The sequence below is a fragment of the Hermetia illucens genome, chromosome 1, assembly GCF_905115235.1.
Source record: "Hermetia illucens chromosome 1, iHerIll2.2.curated.20191125, whole genome shotgun sequence".
NCBI classification, from domain to species: domain Eukaryota; kingdom Metazoa; phylum Arthropoda; class Insecta; order Diptera; family Stratiomyidae; genus Hermetia; species Hermetia illucens.
The window spans coordinates 98,659,233-98,677,017 of record NC_051849.1 but is presented as its reverse complement, the minus strand read 5'-3'; the positions used below and the strand labels follow the sequence as shown (position 1 = coordinate 98,677,017).

Below are 17,785 nucleotides of genomic sequence, written 5' to 3'. Positions count from 1 at the left end.
GTTAGGAAATTATAGTGTTAAACACGTAATAAGTCACATGCCTGATTTATGTTTTTATCGGTCCGAATGACGTTCGAATGACTTCGCCAAAAGGACAAGAATTACAGCCAAGGCTGTACATATGTTTCTTCAAGAAACCTAAGGTTTATGGACTAGATATAGCAGATTAATGGTCAGTTAAGGTTTTGTGGCTAAAAATCGCATTCTATTTTTTAAATGCGTTTTTCTTGAAACTGCATATTGAAAATGGGCTGCCACCATAGCCCAGAATCTATCGAACGAAATTCTTTGAAATTTTCACGACTTATTCAGAGCATATTTCTAAGTTCGCAAACTAGAATAATTGCGATTTATTTAGTAGTTTTTCTTATTAATTAAAGAAGCCTTAAAAAAACACCAAAATTCACAAAAAAAAATTAACACGGCACCAAAAATTTAGCTTTTAATATTTTTTAATAACCCTAGCTTGCGGACTGTAGTTAAGGCTGCACGTTAGAATGCCGTTTACTTTTTTCTTTAAGATTATCGCAGCGCCCTCTAGCGTGGCAGCAGAAAAACACATTTTTTTGGAAATGGGTGCATAAATTGCTCTATACTTCAATAACAAACTATGGTATCGGGCTGGAAAAATTATTACGCATGCTCAAGATATTTATAAATATATGTATCTTTATCTAGTTTTTCATAAAAAATTTACAAAAAAGCGAAAAGGAACGGCCTTCACACGTGATGACCCCTTTAAGCGCAAGCATGTGGACAGGGCGTTTGGCGTGGTTGCTAGCGCTTGTTGGCGATCTGGCGTGTCCATACACTTGCCACCCATCAACAAACAGTCGTAACGCAAACGTGTGGGTGTTTTCCTTGAGATATGTCCGTTCGCCAGCACTTGCTGTCGATCCGATGAGATATCAGTTTTTTGGCATTCTCATCTATGCAGCTCTAAGGTGATCCACTCCTCAGCCAGCCTGTGCTTGTGGACAGCATTACGTAGCATACCACTCAATAGGGTTTTCGTTCACTCTCAAGGTGTGATCTGTCCACGACCGAAATTTTCTTCCTTCAGCTTAGGCTTAAACTAGACAATTTGCAACGTCATGTTAATTTTGCGAATGTTTATAGGAAAGCAACCAATACATGGGGCCCGACTTCGGTCAAGCTGCCAAGGATTATTGCTGCTTATTAGTTACAGATTTCCCGTATATTTTATAAATATAGAAAATGGAATTGGACCGGCTTAGCAAAATCACCCTCTGTTTCATAGTCACCTTCCTTTTGAATATTCGTCAATATTCTCATCTTACATTCCTTATTTCTTTCCCAATTACGATAGGCTGCGAATATAGATTATTGAATTATAGGTAACATGGAATTAATTACTTCTTCTTCTTATTATTGGAGCTATATTTTCGGTTTTTAGTAGTTATCCCTATTCTGCCTAAGACAAAGTATTTACTTTTATCTGTAGTGCTCGCACTGAATTTGTAACCACATCTGTAAACTATGGGATTGAATTACCATTTGAAATATATGTATAGTTCTGTCCATGGAGGTAATGACAATTTCGACTATACTAGCTTGGGTGCTGATAAAGAGGTTTTGAACTACTTGTACCTACGGTCAAACTTTCTATTATCATTTACCTAAAATGCTGCTTAATATCTTAATTACGAGTATATACTTACATCGTGGGATTTCAGTGTGGACTGACAAAATGTAAAACAACTAAATAACTTTTTTAATGTAAGGTAATTAAAACGGTTAATGTGGTTCTGAGAGTCCATGCTCGGGGTGAGTGTCCGAAAATAATTAGCAACGTCACTCATGGAAGCTAGATATTGAAGCTAGTGGCATTAACCATGCAAACGATAATGCCCAGAGGGCTTTCTTTTCATGAAGGCAGGTATGTTGCAGGTCTTTGTGATGGATAGTTTGGCAAAGGATGTCTTTCACCGCATCAGATGGTTCTAACTAGTTTGATTGAATCATGTTTCTCTCAATTCTCGATAGGACAGGACCCATCCTGCTGTGTCGAGTGAGGTAAAACCGAGGTATGATGTCACTAATTCGTGTCTCTAAGGTGCAGTATGACGGCGTTGCAGTTTACCCGATAGACGTGTTAACTTCTTCGCACTGGATTACATATCTTTTACAGATCTTTACGCGTGAAAGCGCAAAATCAACTTACGGTATTGATATGTAACCCAATAGACAAATCCCCTACCCATGGAGCTTAAAATACCTTATTTTCATGAAACGAAATCCTTTAACCCTAAAATGAATCAATATGCAATATTTATTCATTTTTAATCCGTGCAAGGAACAGGTCGAATCGCCTGTACGTAAAATATGTATGCAATAAAGAGCTAAGTTCCCAAACGAATGACACTCATTTATTAAAGTCACATCACGCAACAAATTGACGAACGATAAAATATCTTACACCCCATGAAAAGACGTTTATCTATCAAACAAATGGTGAGGAATCTTCGTCGGATGTTCAACATTTAGCACAAAGGAACATAAACAAGATCGTTCGTTACTCACTATAGGTATGGCCATGTATACATTTTGCCGAAATCCCATCAATTTCCATTCACAATAGAAAAGTGTCTGATTGATTTATTGATTGCTGATTTATGGAGGATGTTATATCGTTTTCACATATTCTGCAGTACAAAAGGGACTTGGCCTGAAGTCTACATAACAATTTGGCTATCGACTTTGCGCAACAACAATATAAATTACCTAATAAGGGCGATATACGATACATAGGTGGAGCTGCAGTAAGATGCTAAATTTCAATTAGGGGTGGATTAATATATTCGGAAAGAAGACATTCAATATTGCAGGTGCTAATCTTGAAGATGAAGTAATCACAAATACATAGAAGAATAACTGAACGATTATATATGAATATATATAATATTTTTGTTTTGATTCATATTCAATAAATCCTTCCCTATTCATGTTCAATATTCAATAAATATTCTTTATTTTCTGCATATTTATTTTAAATAACTTCAAAAGAGCTCATAATCCTCAAACATTCAATATTATCCGAATCCAAAAGTGTCATTATCGTTGGGAATAAATCTCTCTGCAAAAAGCGATCGAACCAAAATAAAAGTGCTACCAATTAAACAAGTTGAATCCCATAAACTTGAATATTTTTAAAATACTTCATCTGATGATTTCCAAAAATATTATTTTCACACATGCTGGCTGCTCATGCTGAACTCTCAACCATACCCTATGATTCTGTCTGCTGCTTCCCGCTGATGTCTGCCGTGACTTTGTCCCATCTGGTCCACTGACTCTCAAATTTTGCTGAGCATCAGAATTAATTGACTACTTTAATGTTAGGGGATAGCTGTGGGGGAGTATGATGACGACGTGATAAATAAGAAAGGAAAATGTGCTAACACCGTTTAGGCGGAACAGCTGAGCTGGTAGTTGTAATGATTGTGGCAATTTCTACTTCGGAACTGGTAAGCGTTTTCGCTGAGATGACGTTAAAGCAAAAAATCATGATTTGTTACTACTTTAAGGATGGCCATATTGAAATGGACAAGCACAAATTTTAATTAAATTGAATACAGTCGAATGTAACGGCTTTGACATTTGGCACACTTCGATATGTAGTTTTAATTACGAACAATGGAAAATTAATGCGCTAAGAAACTAGTCGATTTGCTCGCTATCAAGACCACGTTTTCTCCCATTTAATACATAATGTTCCTAAATTTCTCATAAATAAGTTCATAATTTTTACATGTCATTTGAAAGCAGACTTTTGTCAACTTTGCAGGTTTGTAAGTTTAAAGTACCGTTACGGTAATGCATCTTGAAATTTAGATGAAAAATCAGTTTTGCTTGAATAGTTACATGTTGGACGTGAGATAACCTTTGCATTTGAAAAAATATCTGTTTACAAGAAATTTTATATAGTTTAAAAAAATGGTATCAAATCTCGGATTAAGGGATTGATTTAGTGGAAAATTATGATTTTGTTGAGAAGGTCAAGCTGTTTGAGACTATTCACGAAAAACGCTAGAACTCTGTAGCGCATGGTCCAATTTGCCTTAACCGGGTGGCAGTATCCATGATCGTGAACAGGACACCCGTATAGTATCCATATATTATTATTAGTAAGTACGGCAATTGGTCTGCTGAATCATTGCAGCAAAAGGAGGATTCCTAGGAAGGTATAAAGAGAATATCAGAGCTATAAACGCTATCAAAGTACGATTTAGTGATGTAGTGAAGACAGAGAATCAGAACTAATCTGTCACTGATAGTTTGCAGGAAGAACTAATTTCGTTTCTCGTCACACTATCGAACAATATGAACTAATTCATAAATACCATTAGCTTAATGATCCGTAAAAACCTAACATTTGTAACAGATTCTTTTAAAGAAAAAGAAATTAATAAGTTCACTACCCTTGGCTAACTCTTTGTTCGGATGGCTCAAGTTGTTAGAACCCTGGGCCGTCGTAGTAGAAGGTCTCGGTTCAAATCTCACTGGTGGCAGAGGGATTTGTTATCGTGACTGGATGTCAGATACCGGTCGACTCAGCTGTGAATGAGTACCTGAGTCAAATCAGGGTAATAATTTCGCGGGATCCCAATGCTGACCACATTGCCTCCTACTGTGTACTGTAGTGTACCGTAACGGTCTTGAATGAAGTGCTCTAACACACTTCCAGGCCCTGATCCAATATGGGTTGTTGCACCAACGATTATTATTATTATTAAACACCCTGGAGAGAAAGCTAGAGTCGATTAAGTGAATTTAATCAAGCGTCCGCTTAAACATTCTCCACTGGAATTGATCACTAGAATTATCATTCAAGAAATCTTATTATGCCTGCAGCTGGGGTGGCTATGAAGTTACTGCTTCTATATCATCGACTTATTTCCCCAAAGACATAAGATAACTCGGAAACAGTTCACTATATATATATATATATTTCATATATATTTCGTGAGCTACATGACTATATTCGGTGAAAAAAAAATTTTATAACAAACAAAACCTTAAAAAGCACAGTGTAATCGTTAAACTGAGTAAGAAAGTGTTAATTTTATGCTGTTTTGAAGCTTAATCGGTTTCTCAGTGAGTACAAATGAAAGATGGAAAATTAGGCATGCAGGCATTATGTGACATACTATATAACATTACCTTCTTCTTTGCAACTGCCAAATTTTACACGGGAGTGAAGTAGGAATGCTTTCTTTATATTTACTGACACTAATGTACCATACATCTGATCTCAGACGCAATAGCTGCCTGAATGACTAGCGATTACACTTTATAATACTCACCTAGGGTTAAGGAATAGAAGAGAACACTTTGAGGTTTTTCACCTGGCCTTGGGTGATATTTTGCCTCTGAGAGTACTTCACTTGAAGTGCCTAAAATAATGCGTGCACACTAAACTGAGTCAGTGCTTCTGCTCAGGAAATCTCTAAGTTGAAGCACCTCTTAAGGGTTCCACTTTTTGTGAGAGGCAATGAATAGTTTCACATATCATAACTTCTGCATGAATAGCCAAGAATACGGCTATAAAATATGGATACGTACTTGTGTTATAACAATTTAAGCAAAGCTTTTATTTGTCTAGTTTTATTCATCTTTTCTTTACCCATTTTTACTCCACATAAATAACGATCAATGTATCAAATGCAGACTAAATATTCTGCAAAGTCCTTAATCCTTAAAAATTTATTTCTATACAAATGGCATTCTTCCTAAAAATGAACTACATGATTACATACGCTCCACAATTGCGGGTGAAAGTCGCCATTTTGCAAAATTTTCTCAATTAAATCGCTGTCAATTTGACGTCATTAATAATTGCGGCCAACCAAACAATCAAACATGACTTGCAAATGAATGCATTAGTATGGCTTAGTAACTCCTTTGTGGACGATATGATGACATTTCTCTTGATTTTTTTGGAATCAATTAATACATATTGTGGGGTATTTAAAAAAGTTTTTTTTTAAACAAAACAAATTTAAAGATGGCGAAATGAGCTGTTTCGCAGAATTTATTTTTTTGGAATAGCTTGCGTGACGACGATAACTAAATAACACTTCATACGAAGTCAGAATTTCAAAAAAATTTCCGTTAGCGTATCTAGTCACTAAAGAAGGATTTGTGGGAAAAATAAAATAGCGACGGTTTTAACAAAATGGTTTTTGGGATAATAAACTTTAGATTTTGCTACCTAAGAAATTTTTGTTTTAACTGAATTGAAAATCCTTCTTTGAGCGACTTGCTATTATCATAATACACAAGTAGTGCAAATTTGATGTTAATTGAGTTGGTAGTGTTTTAGTAATGGTTTCCAACGCGAAGATACTTTCAAAACACACGATTCTGAGATAATCGAGTCGCCGATTCTATTCGTATATAGTGTCCCATTAGCCGACTCCAATACATCGCTTTGACGTTGTCTACAAGCCATTCCTTTGTGATTGCAACTACAAGCAGTATATACGGCGACCAAGGTCCGAAAGTCTCATGTATAGACTACGCCGATGTAAATAAATAATATTTTTTGTTGAGGATGCTATCATGTTATTTACATCGGCATGGTTTAGGTCTAAACTGATGACGGATTTCACTTAAATATAATTCGTACGCATTACGTGCTTGCGATTATATTTAAGTGGAATAATCTATAGTTACTTTCAGTCACGCTGCTCCCAGGGCAGAGGTGAGACAGCGTCTGATGAGTTGCCTCTGCCCTGGACGAAACCGTCAGTCAACTTTTTTTTTTGTAAACTTGGGTTTAACTCAAAAAAAGAGGAGCCCGGGAACTACAAAAGAGGGAGTAAGTTGCTCGCCACGTGGTTTGGTCCGTCACTAAGTGGGTGTTACTTAGGACTCCCAGCATCCTCAACAAAAAATATTATATAGTTCTTATTGTCCCTTCTGTAACATTGATGATTTATATAATAAAATACTTTGGTCTGATGAATAATTATTTATTGCAAAAAAACGAAATCAACATTCTTAAAGAATAGGCAATAAAAAAAAAAAAATAAATAATAAAAATAATCGCTTAAAAACTCTGGGGGAACGTCTTTTTCAGGTTTTGTGTATAACAAAACTCTATTATTATTTTTGAGGAGGTGGAAATCTGGACACGCCAGAGTGTGGAATTGTTCTTCACTAAAACCACTCCCGACTCCCCCTGCCCCGTGGAACCACCATCAGGTATTACATCACAGGGCGGAGTTAACGCACTTTAGCTATTTCTTCTATCTTCTACGTGACGATCGTAACCGCGGCTTCATCACCTTTTCCGCTGTGCCCTGGATTGATGCGATCAGTGTTATTGATCGTGTCCCAATCCTCCTACGATGTTAGCATCCTCCTCCCCATTTTCCTGGTACCGATGCTTCACTCAAATTTTTTTCTAGATTTCTTCTCTCGCCGCAGAATCACATGCAATGAAAGAATATGTGCTCTGGGTCCTCGCTGACTCCCTCGCAGTTTGGGCAATTGGACGGATTGTCCAATTTGAACCTGTAGAGGTACTGGCGAAATCCTCCATGCCCGTCAGACACACCAATCACACCTTGATGGTAAGGATCAGTTTTTGTGTCCACCCGCCCTTTTCCGATATGTCAATGCTCCTGTCATCTGTTGGCAGATCTCTTTGGGCTTTCTTCGTCTGCGACAAAGGAGAGACTGACTTCAGATTATATATACTCGTCATCTCATCTATTGACATAATTCCGGAGATGACGAATACAACCTTATCTGAGAGGGTTCTAAAGGCAGAACATACCCTTGAGGCTGTCTTCCTACACACCACCTTGGCAATAAGTAGCCTACAAGTATATCCCACGTTCGGCATTATTCTTCCAATGGATATGCTCGCCGTCCATCCCTTGTCACAAGCATATTGCACGAGTTTTCTGTTTAAAACTTAACTTCGTATCTACCATCACTCTCAAGTATTTGATGGTCAGCTTGGAAGTAATGACCTGATTCATCATCATCATCTGATCATACTGATTGCTTCGGAAGAGGATAACTCAGCATCCTCTGGATGCTTTGTGACTATAACCAGTGCTATGTCATCGGCATAACCCACCACCGTAGTCTCTCTACGGAACCGGAAGGTTAAGTACATCATTGTACATAATATTTCACAGTAGTGGGCCCAGTACGAAGCCCTGTGGGTCACCCGCGGAGACGACGCACTCCTTGGGTCCATCATCAGTGTCATACCGGAGCGTTACGTACTGCTATCGGCAGTAAAATGCTTTAGGTATCCTTTCCTGGCCTATAGCCCGCTCCTCAGTTTAAAGATGATTTTCTGGTGATCGCCGTTGGTGTAGTCCCCGCTATCGTTCCAAGACATACCAAATACCAGTGTAGGACTGACAAAGATGAGGTCTACGGTTGAGAAAGACCCCTCTTTGCGAAAGGTGCCTGCAACACCTTCATTTGTCAAAACTAAATCTAACTGGGCAAAACCCTCTAATAGACCTCGACCGCTTGCGCTACTCTCTCTGCTTCCACACTCCAGAGACCAAGCGTTGAAGTCACCGACAATCACCTTTGGACTTTGTCCCCTTGCATCGGGAACAAGGTTGTTTAACATGTCTTCAAATTCATATATTCATATCGCCGCTTCACCGCTGTCACGATTTCTGTATGGTTCACTTATGATGGCAAATTCCATCCGAAATTCATAAGTGGTCTGATCAAGTAAGTATTGAACGACTCTGCAATGGTTGAGGTTTATTTGAATAAACCCCATTTTTTCTCTGGAATCAATGCCTTTCTGAATTCCGGCCATTTACCATTTTTGCAAAATACCGGTTATCCATTCCTTCTTTTCCCTCGCACAATAGGCCGTATTGCACTCCTTCGCAACATGTCCTTTCTCCCCACACCTCCTGCATTGATCGGATCGATCAACGCCGCTGCCGCATGCATTCGGAAGTCTCCAAACATGAGGTGCTTGAAGCAACTCTTTAATGAAACCTGAACCCTAACCCCAATGCTCTCGTAGGCTTTAATGGAACCTACTCGACAGGCGGTAATTTCGCTCCAGCCTCCACTGACAGTCGCATTGTGGCCGTTTGAGCGCTGTCATAGGTTTCTCTCAAGCTCACGATGAATTGCTCTTTCAGTTTCTCCAACTTAAATTAATCTTTTAGCGCAATGCATATTTCTTTTCTGGATGTCACTTCGTCAAGATCCATGCACTGAATCTCATGCTTTTGGATCCGAACTGTGACGTTCTCCCCATGCTGGTTCTTCACTTGGGTACGAAAGCCTTCGGTTTTGTTCAAGCTGGATTTTTTCAGATCAAACATGTGATCACACAGCCTTTCTGCATTAGTGGAGATCGGAGAATTGAGGGCCTTTTCTTGAATTGGTCGATTTTTTAACTTTTGAGTACCTTTTGTGGTCGTCGTCTTAGACAAATGCGGTGGGTGTCGAAACCCCTTAGTTGGGAAACGACCTCCTTTCAGCCCATAACGTTTTGCTCTCGTTATTGCTGTTCTTGATCAGGTCTTGCTTCGCTTGAACACCTCTTTCTCCAACTCCAATCATCCAATCACTTGCAGCATTAGATGCCACGGTGGCCAAGTTGTCCACTACCGAAGCACTGTGGTTGAGGGATATCGACGACCGAGAGGCTTTCGAACCCCCTGCGCCACAAGTTTCCTCCTTCTCAAATCGTCCATGTTGGTTTTATACTCTATGTATCCTTCCCACAGCCAGTTTGGTCCACGCACCAGAGATGAGCAAAAACTAGCCCATGCTCAGCCAGAAAAGGAAAGTACAGAACACATACTTACACATATCCCAATCCGCCAACCGGGGTTGCACCTGATGCGAGCTCTGGCAACTCCTCACACTGTCCGTCAGTCAATCTGTCTGTCTGTCACCCCTTATATCTCAAAAACGATTACTCCTGTTGATACGAAGAAAGGTGGCACCTGTGAAGTTCACTGCAGGTAAAAAGGTTACACCCTGAATTAATAATGCAAATGCAAAAGGAGGGTGAACATTTTTTTCAAGGGGAAATAGCCATGTGGGGTATCGAAGGAAAGGTCTCGATTATTACTTTCCAAAGCCGATTTTAGTTTTGGCATTACTTGCAAAGTGGGGGAGTGCGGGGGTCTGAAAGGATCAGTTCCTTCAAGGACCCGTTCTCTGAAAGGACCCAACCTAAACATCTGAAAAGGAATATAGTGATCCATGCACATGGCAACTAGGCTATGTTATAGAGCATGATACTACCAAGTTTTGTGGAAATCGCACTTTTACTAAACAGTTATAATAGGTCGCTTCTGCCCAAATTTATTGCATTTCGGGACTTTAAATGTCAATATCATACTAAAGCGACTGGCAAATTAAATGCAGAAACACGTCAGGATGGGAACAAATAGGACGAATGCCCATTCAAATGTATGAAAGGTATGAAGGTATGAAAACTTCTAGCTTTTTGTTAAATAGTTGTATATATTATTAAAAAAATTTATATTTTTGCGATTCCACACATCCACATTGATAAGCAGTATACGAGATATAAACTCGTTGAAATCGTTTAAATAGTTTTTATTAGCGCTTTCTCGACATTTTGAAACTTTCGAGTTAAACGCGTTTAAAGTTTCAGCAATAGGTTTCTCATAACAACACCAGTAATCCAAAATTCTTTTTCGTATATTGTGTCAATTTCTTATTTTCCAACAATAAATAGTTTTACATAATGTATATTATGTTGAAGGGACGATTGGAGCAACTGCTGCCGACTATTTGGGCGTTTCTATGGATTCTTTCCCCTAACAGTTTTGATATGTTGCATTTCAAACTGAGATTTTAGTTGTATTTTTTTAAGTCTTGTACCTTCGAAATATGTGCGGAAAAAATTGATTTTTCCAACCCATCACACTGTACCACCTTTAAAAGATTGAAATTCGTATTTAAATGTTAAAATTAGCCCAATATTAGGCAGCAGTAGGTAAAACTTTGATTTTCCTTTTATTATTTATTTCAAACAAAAAGTGACAACATTGCACATGACATATTTCCAAGAAAAAGACCTTAAATTATTTTACGGATTGCAATAACTATTTCCATTATAATAATGAAACCAAAAATATTATATAGAGTGAAAATTATACGCTCGTAGTCTGTGAAAAGAAGTGGTGGCTGCAGAAGAAAAATTATCAAGGCACACCCTCAAACATGGCATTTAACTGTCATATTAAAGAAAATGACAATGCAATGCAATGCAGTTTCCTTGCTGCCTTGAAAACTTGAAAGTGGCAGGTAGAGTAGCAAAGTGCAGAGTAAAGAGAAACTCACTAAAAGTTCCACAATTTAGAACAAAGTATCACGGAAAGTGGTTTTCTGATGTAGACAGCTCCTTTAGAACTGAGTCTCATGGGTCAGACTTTTGTGCAGGGAGAAACATTACAGCTCGCCGGAATTCGACAGTGAAGCTTCTGTATATATTTTGCGTTGGTCCTTTTAGTAACTATGTAAGGTTCGTTCATTTTTGGTGAGGGTAATGCTACCTGGAATTGATTTGCTTGGATCGCACGGATGCATGTTTTCTTCTCAACTTCATTTATTATTGTATCTTCCACTTTTTGCAGAACTAACAATATGAATTCGAATCGACTAAAAGAAACATAAATTGCTTCCACTCGTTGGGAATTTGTCATTATTAAGAGGCTAACTTTACTAGTATTCTAAGGTGAAGGGTAGATTAATTTTGGCAATTTCAGTGAAAAAGTTCTAGCAAGAATATTTGGGTGGTCTTTCAGTTTTTCTCGATATTTATGAGTTTGAGTAAGTATTTCGGCATCTACGAGAGGGGTATTTAGATCTCGATATAAGCTGCTATTCTTGATGGATCAAGATGCATTTACTATTATCCGAATGATCTTCGACCAGGTTTGTTAGTGGAGTTTGATGATGGACATTTTTGTTGCATCCAATATCTGAATTCCGTAGGTACAGATGGGTTTAATTATCGATTTGGAAAAGTAAATTGTTGTTAGCTAGAATTTCAGTTAATTAAGCAGTAGATACTTTTTACTTTTAGTCCCACTTACATTCGCTAAGCTTCGATGTGTTTTTTCCAAGTGAGATGTCGATCGAGGGGAAGCAAAGATATCTGACATTGTCAGTTTGTTGAACGAAAGCGCCCGCCTCATTTTCTGATTCAAGGTAAACGTTATGTGACAGTTTTTGCTCTCGTTTGCGTGAGTTCTCCACTGTACAAGTTTTTTCAAATAAAATTCCAGGGATTTGGAGGCATCCTCAGGGCATTTATGAGAGCTAAGGATCGCCGTGTCATCCGCGAACTTAGATGCAATCAGATTATCGTCAACTAGCAGATCGGAAACATGTGCATGTGAACAACATTGGTGCTTATCATCTTTGCGTATGGAGTCGCATTATTAGCTAAAATTTAAGGATAAATCTCCTGAGGAAATACTTTTTCCTAAAGAACTAGATAATGCACATGCAATTCGAATTTTGCCAATGGCTGCCTATATGAAGAAATGATCAATTTAAAATAAATTTTAAAAGATCAGTAGAAGATAACACTTTCTTTCTTTTCTTTTCTTCTTCACTTTTTATAATTTCTAATATAAACAATAATATAATAACTAAAAAGTACAAATTACAAAATTATAGTATTACATTATTTACTTCGCTGATGACGGAAGCTTCCTTTGCTTTAATGATTCTGAACCTGCTTGCCACTTTTGTTTTGTATAATTTTGTAAGGGCTGTACAAATGTAGGGCAAACGTTCCTCGCAGAGAAACGAACCTTATCTTTGAGTGAGATAAGTAACTTAGTCAACATTCATAGCTAAAACTAGGAAATGACCATGAATCTAAAAAGCTATAGAAAACTATAAAATAAAATATCTTCTTTGGTTTAGGTGCAAACTTAAATTTGTGCTTGGTTGGGCTTCTCACATCTCTGGCTCAGATCGGCCATAGAGTGGTATTGAGAAAGCGCACGAGTGGTTACAAAAGCATCCACCTGACAATATTCAGTAGTCTTAAACACCGATCAAGCGAAAGATGATAAATAGAAAGCAGTCAACTACGATCACTGCAGGGATGGTAGGTGGTTCTGTATTATTTGACGTCAAACTCAACGCCACAAGACAAAATCACAAAACTTAAATTACTTGGCTTTCTGATAGGAATTCTTCTGAGCCAATAAGATAAACTATTACCTTTCGTGGCATGCGGTGATGATACCACCGGCTGAAGTGCGTCAATTGCAAGGGGCAACACATAGCACACTGCTGCTCATGTGATACTAGCAAAAAACAATTTTTTAGCATTTTTTGAAGTTTAGGTATCTGCAAATAAGATGCCAAGAGGATTTTGTCGGTTCTGAAGTGAAAAACGAGTTTTAAGGGAATTTTGTGAGGCTCTCCAGGTTCCCGCGGTGTGCCAGGCTTACACATGGCACGCCGCGACATCTGTTATTTCATGAATAAATGAAACCCTTTTCTTTGGCTGAGGAAGGGACAACTGCGTTAGTAGTGTGGGGTAGAAACTCTGTGTGAGTAACACACTCTTACAGATTTCGTTTTGATGTAGCTAGTTTCGTTTTCACCGTGATTGTGTTCACTTGTTTCAAAGCCTTTTTAAGGTTTTGTATTCAACAATACCTTACTAAAATCGTCTATCTGCCTGCCTGTTACATCTATTATCTCAGAAACACTTACCCGTACTGGTAAAAAAATTGGTAGAAAGGAATCACCTGTGAATCCCCTTGCATGCAGTCAGTTACATAGTTCCAAGTTGAGTTTAAAGGGGGGAGGGGTAATTTTTTTTGCCGAATATAGCCATGTTGGGTATCAAATTAAAGGTCTCTTTCCGAAGTCGGTATTAGTTTTGACATTGGTTGAAAAGAATGGGGTGCGGAAGTCCGAAAAGGGGCAGTTACTTCAAGGAGTCGTTCTCAAAGACAACCCAACCCAAAGATCTGAAAAGCAGTATGGTGGTCCACGCACTCTTAAAAGCTATACTGTAATGCGGTGGAATGCGCATTGTTACTAAAAGAGTTAGGTCAAAGTTGTTGTGTTTTGTGTAAATTTCTTGCATTTCAAGACTTTGAATATCAGTATCACACTAAAGCAAGCGGTCGAGAAACCGCAAGCTTCAGGCATGAAAGGTTTTGTATATTGCTTATGTAAGCATATTTGAATGGGCATTGGTCCCATATGTACTTAGCTCGTAGTATTTATGCATTTAATTTGTTTGACGAAGGATTGCGGTAGTGAAGTTTTCATGAGTTCACGCTCGCTGATGAAAAGTGTTTACAAATAAACCATCGTATTGCGCTCATTATGCCTCTCTTAGGAGTTAGTTTTCAAGGATTGGATTTGCTTTGCGGTTTAACGTATGCATATGTATGCAGAGAGATTTCCCGACACTTGTATTATGCATGTTTGAAAAATATATACCATGCGTCGTCGTCGATTTACAATTTCTCTACTGCAGAAGTTGTATTCCAAGAAAAAGAAATTGTCAGAGAAGAAGCTGACGAATTGCTTTTCCGTTGTTTGGGTGGTGCAACTCAAAAACCAATCGTTGAATGTGAAGCCGACTTTCAAAGCCAATTTCAAACTGAAAGAGAGCCGTACGGACAAAGTTTGTGTATTATTCAATGCAGCTTGAAATAGATTATCCAGTACCATGCTTAACACATTTTCGATCACTTTGGAGCTTATGAGTCTTCCTCTTAGTCGCGATCTTTATATGGTGGCCAACATCGCCGAAATGATCTACACTATGCCTATCTGCCATCGTTCGCGATTCGACGAAATGCGCTTCAGCTAACCTCACGTTTTCCGGAAAATTTTCCTGTCCCGCTCTGCAGCATGTGATTCTAGAGCGCCCCACTCGTCGGTGATTCAGGGAAACTGGGCTCCATAGTATGGTAAAGCCACTAGTGCATTTGTTTCCTTTTCTAACAATGTGACATATCCGCTGCCACTTCGGTCTTCTAATCAATAGCTCTACTGGTAGTTGGTCTAAACGCCGACTCATGTCATCGTTTATAATTTATAAACACCGATGACACGGCGGAGACAGGTGTTCACTTATCATATGCTACCCCCATATAAAAGAACAGAGAGTCTATTTGCGCGGAACAATACCCTCAACTGTATATTGGTGCTACGGTATCTGCTTTTGCAAATTTTAGCTAAACGGCGAAAGTGAATCTAAAGCTGTTGCATACCACGCTAGATACCACCGTCAGCAGAAACAACACTACCAGACAAATTTAATGATACCTACGATGTCCTGCTATGTCATTTGTTCGTATAGCATTTTTGATACGCTTCCTGTTCGATGAAGAGTAGGTAAGGCGGATATCTGACTGCTCCATTCTGTTCCAAAATTATCCGCATCGTGCTGATGTGGTCAATGCAGCAAGACCCCTGCTCTGTCTCGACTAAGCTTTTCGAAAATAATATAGATTATTCTGTTTGGACAGGCAGAAACTATACAAATACCCCTCCAATTGTCCTTCATCAGAATTTAGACGATCATCCCCCTCTTCCACTCTCTGGGCAATATCTCAGATTCCCAGGATTTATGGAAGAAGCAGCTCTCCAGAAACAACCGGAGCTTGCGATTAAGAGTTCCGCGGTGACACCGTTAAGCCCAGTGGTCTTGTTTCATTTGAGCGTATTCATTGCCGGGAAAATTTCTCTATTGTCTTGTGGTTTATTTTGTATCCACATATTACCGTATCAAGCCATTTCCTGCAATTGAAGTGGAAGCTGACCAGATGTTATACGATTGAGAACCGTGGTAAAATGTTTCCTACACCTCTCAAGCGGTGTTTTGAGGTAGAGGGAAGAAGACAAGGCAGCAACCTTGACAGCTGAATCAAAACCAAGTGGCCGAGGAGAACCTCAATAAGGTGCCAGAGGGAAACGCTATACTCACTTTGACTTGCGTGAGACAGTAGGCGATCAGACCCTGAACGCTTGAATGCCTGAACGGAGGCTGATCTGAAGTGGCTTAGGTCACGAAACCTTACCAGGGGTATACTGGTACCACCGAGGCAATCCTCTGAATTTACATTTCTCAGAAGAATTTTTGGTTCAGATACTTTCAGCTCTGTTATTTGCGGCTGGCTGCATAATGGGAGCCTCGCGCGGGTTGTGGTTACGGCCAAGCGGACAAGGAGACCTTCAGGCTTCAAATGTGGAGTTATGTTGTAATTCAAGTGCCGCAATCCTTGGTTCAGTAGAGATTTAGGTATGTGTTGCATCAGTATAGACTGGTACCATCGTTGCTTGTCACATGAAGGATCTGATTTTGGTCACAAAAGCAATCTGCGTCGTAATACGGTGGGGTTAAGTCTACACGGCAGATATTCATGAAAAAATCCACAAGCTGCCCGTCATCGTGGATAAGGAATCTACTGTTAACGTCCCCCCGGCAGTTTATGATAGCAGAATCCTACTTATTTGCGACAGCTTCTGCGTCCCGACTAGAGCTTTACTTCCCGACGAATTCCGCAGTACTGGAGCTTTAGCATGTCGCGTGCCTCGTAAGCGAATTCTGCTCAGCTTTTGGAGTCTAAGATCTCCACTCCTGCGAGAAGATGTGGATGCAATATGCAACCGAAGGGACCAAAAAATGATTTCGCTCTTGTTACGAAAATGAAGAAAACACCTTCTAAACCTACTGCTGATCGCGATGTGATCGATCTAACGAGATGTACTTTGCAAGTCAGTTGAGACCCAACTGACCTTATGGCAGGCGCTGTGCTCGAACAATATGCCTCTAATGACGAGGCGCTACATTCTTCGAGAACAGAAGGCACCTTGCCATTCAGATATTCCATCACGATCATAATGTCATCTTTAGGAAGCCAGGAGGAGAGAAGTGTCCCCTGAGACCCAACATCGCTTAACCCCAGAATATCCAGTCTGTATCGCTGCAATTCTCGCTCAAGTTGAAGCAGCTAGCATTCTGGGAAGCCATAATACCGTTATCGAGAAAAGTTCGTACAAATCTAATTGCAAACCGTTGACGAAAGAGCAGTTCGCTTCCTAAGCGTGGTAGTCGTTTCCAAAGCATACATAATTTCCAGAGTGGCTGGCTGCTAGCCGACAAATTTGTATCCCCACTTCAAGTGAATACTACCACTCCCAACATCAGGGAAGAGGGTCAGAAAATCAAATCATATAATAGCAAAGTGAGTAAAATTTCCCTAGATAAATACAATTCATTTTTCTGGATTTCATTTTGTTTTTGTGCAAAAAAAGATATATAAGACAAAACAAATAAGGCGAATGTGGAATAAATTTATAACTAGAGGCTTTGGAGTTCCACTTTTACAATAACATGGAATTAAAAAAAAACTGCAATATTCTTTTCAAGGATATGCAACGATGCCATTCACAGAAAGACTTACACATACATACTTTAATTGGATTCTTAAGAATAGCAAATGAACGGAAGCTGCCTCGCACGACATAGGGAGCATTTAATTCCAGGGCTCCACCTACTAATAGCATCCTGTTTGCCCATCATATAGATATGTAGAATGCCCTACTTTACGTAACTCAAGATGATTGTCAACTCTGCTACATCACATAGTATACAACGCGCATATCTACCTCATCAGTCATGTAAGTCTACCCACGGCTTCTCTCCACGTGCACACGAGAGCAGTCTTGAAAAGAAATGTTGCATTTGAATTTCAAAATTATTCCAACTGCTTGAATGTAT

At 39.1% G+C, this 17,785-nt stretch overlaps 1 protein-coding gene across 9 annotated transcripts in view; it reads right to left on the bottom strand.

The window, feature by feature from the left end:
• The window catches only part of LOC119646808 (small conductance calcium-activated potassium channel protein), an 818,793-nt gene that overhangs the window by 80,640 nt on the left and 720,368 nt on the right, over positions 1 to 17,785 (bottom strand). The window lies entirely within an intron of this gene.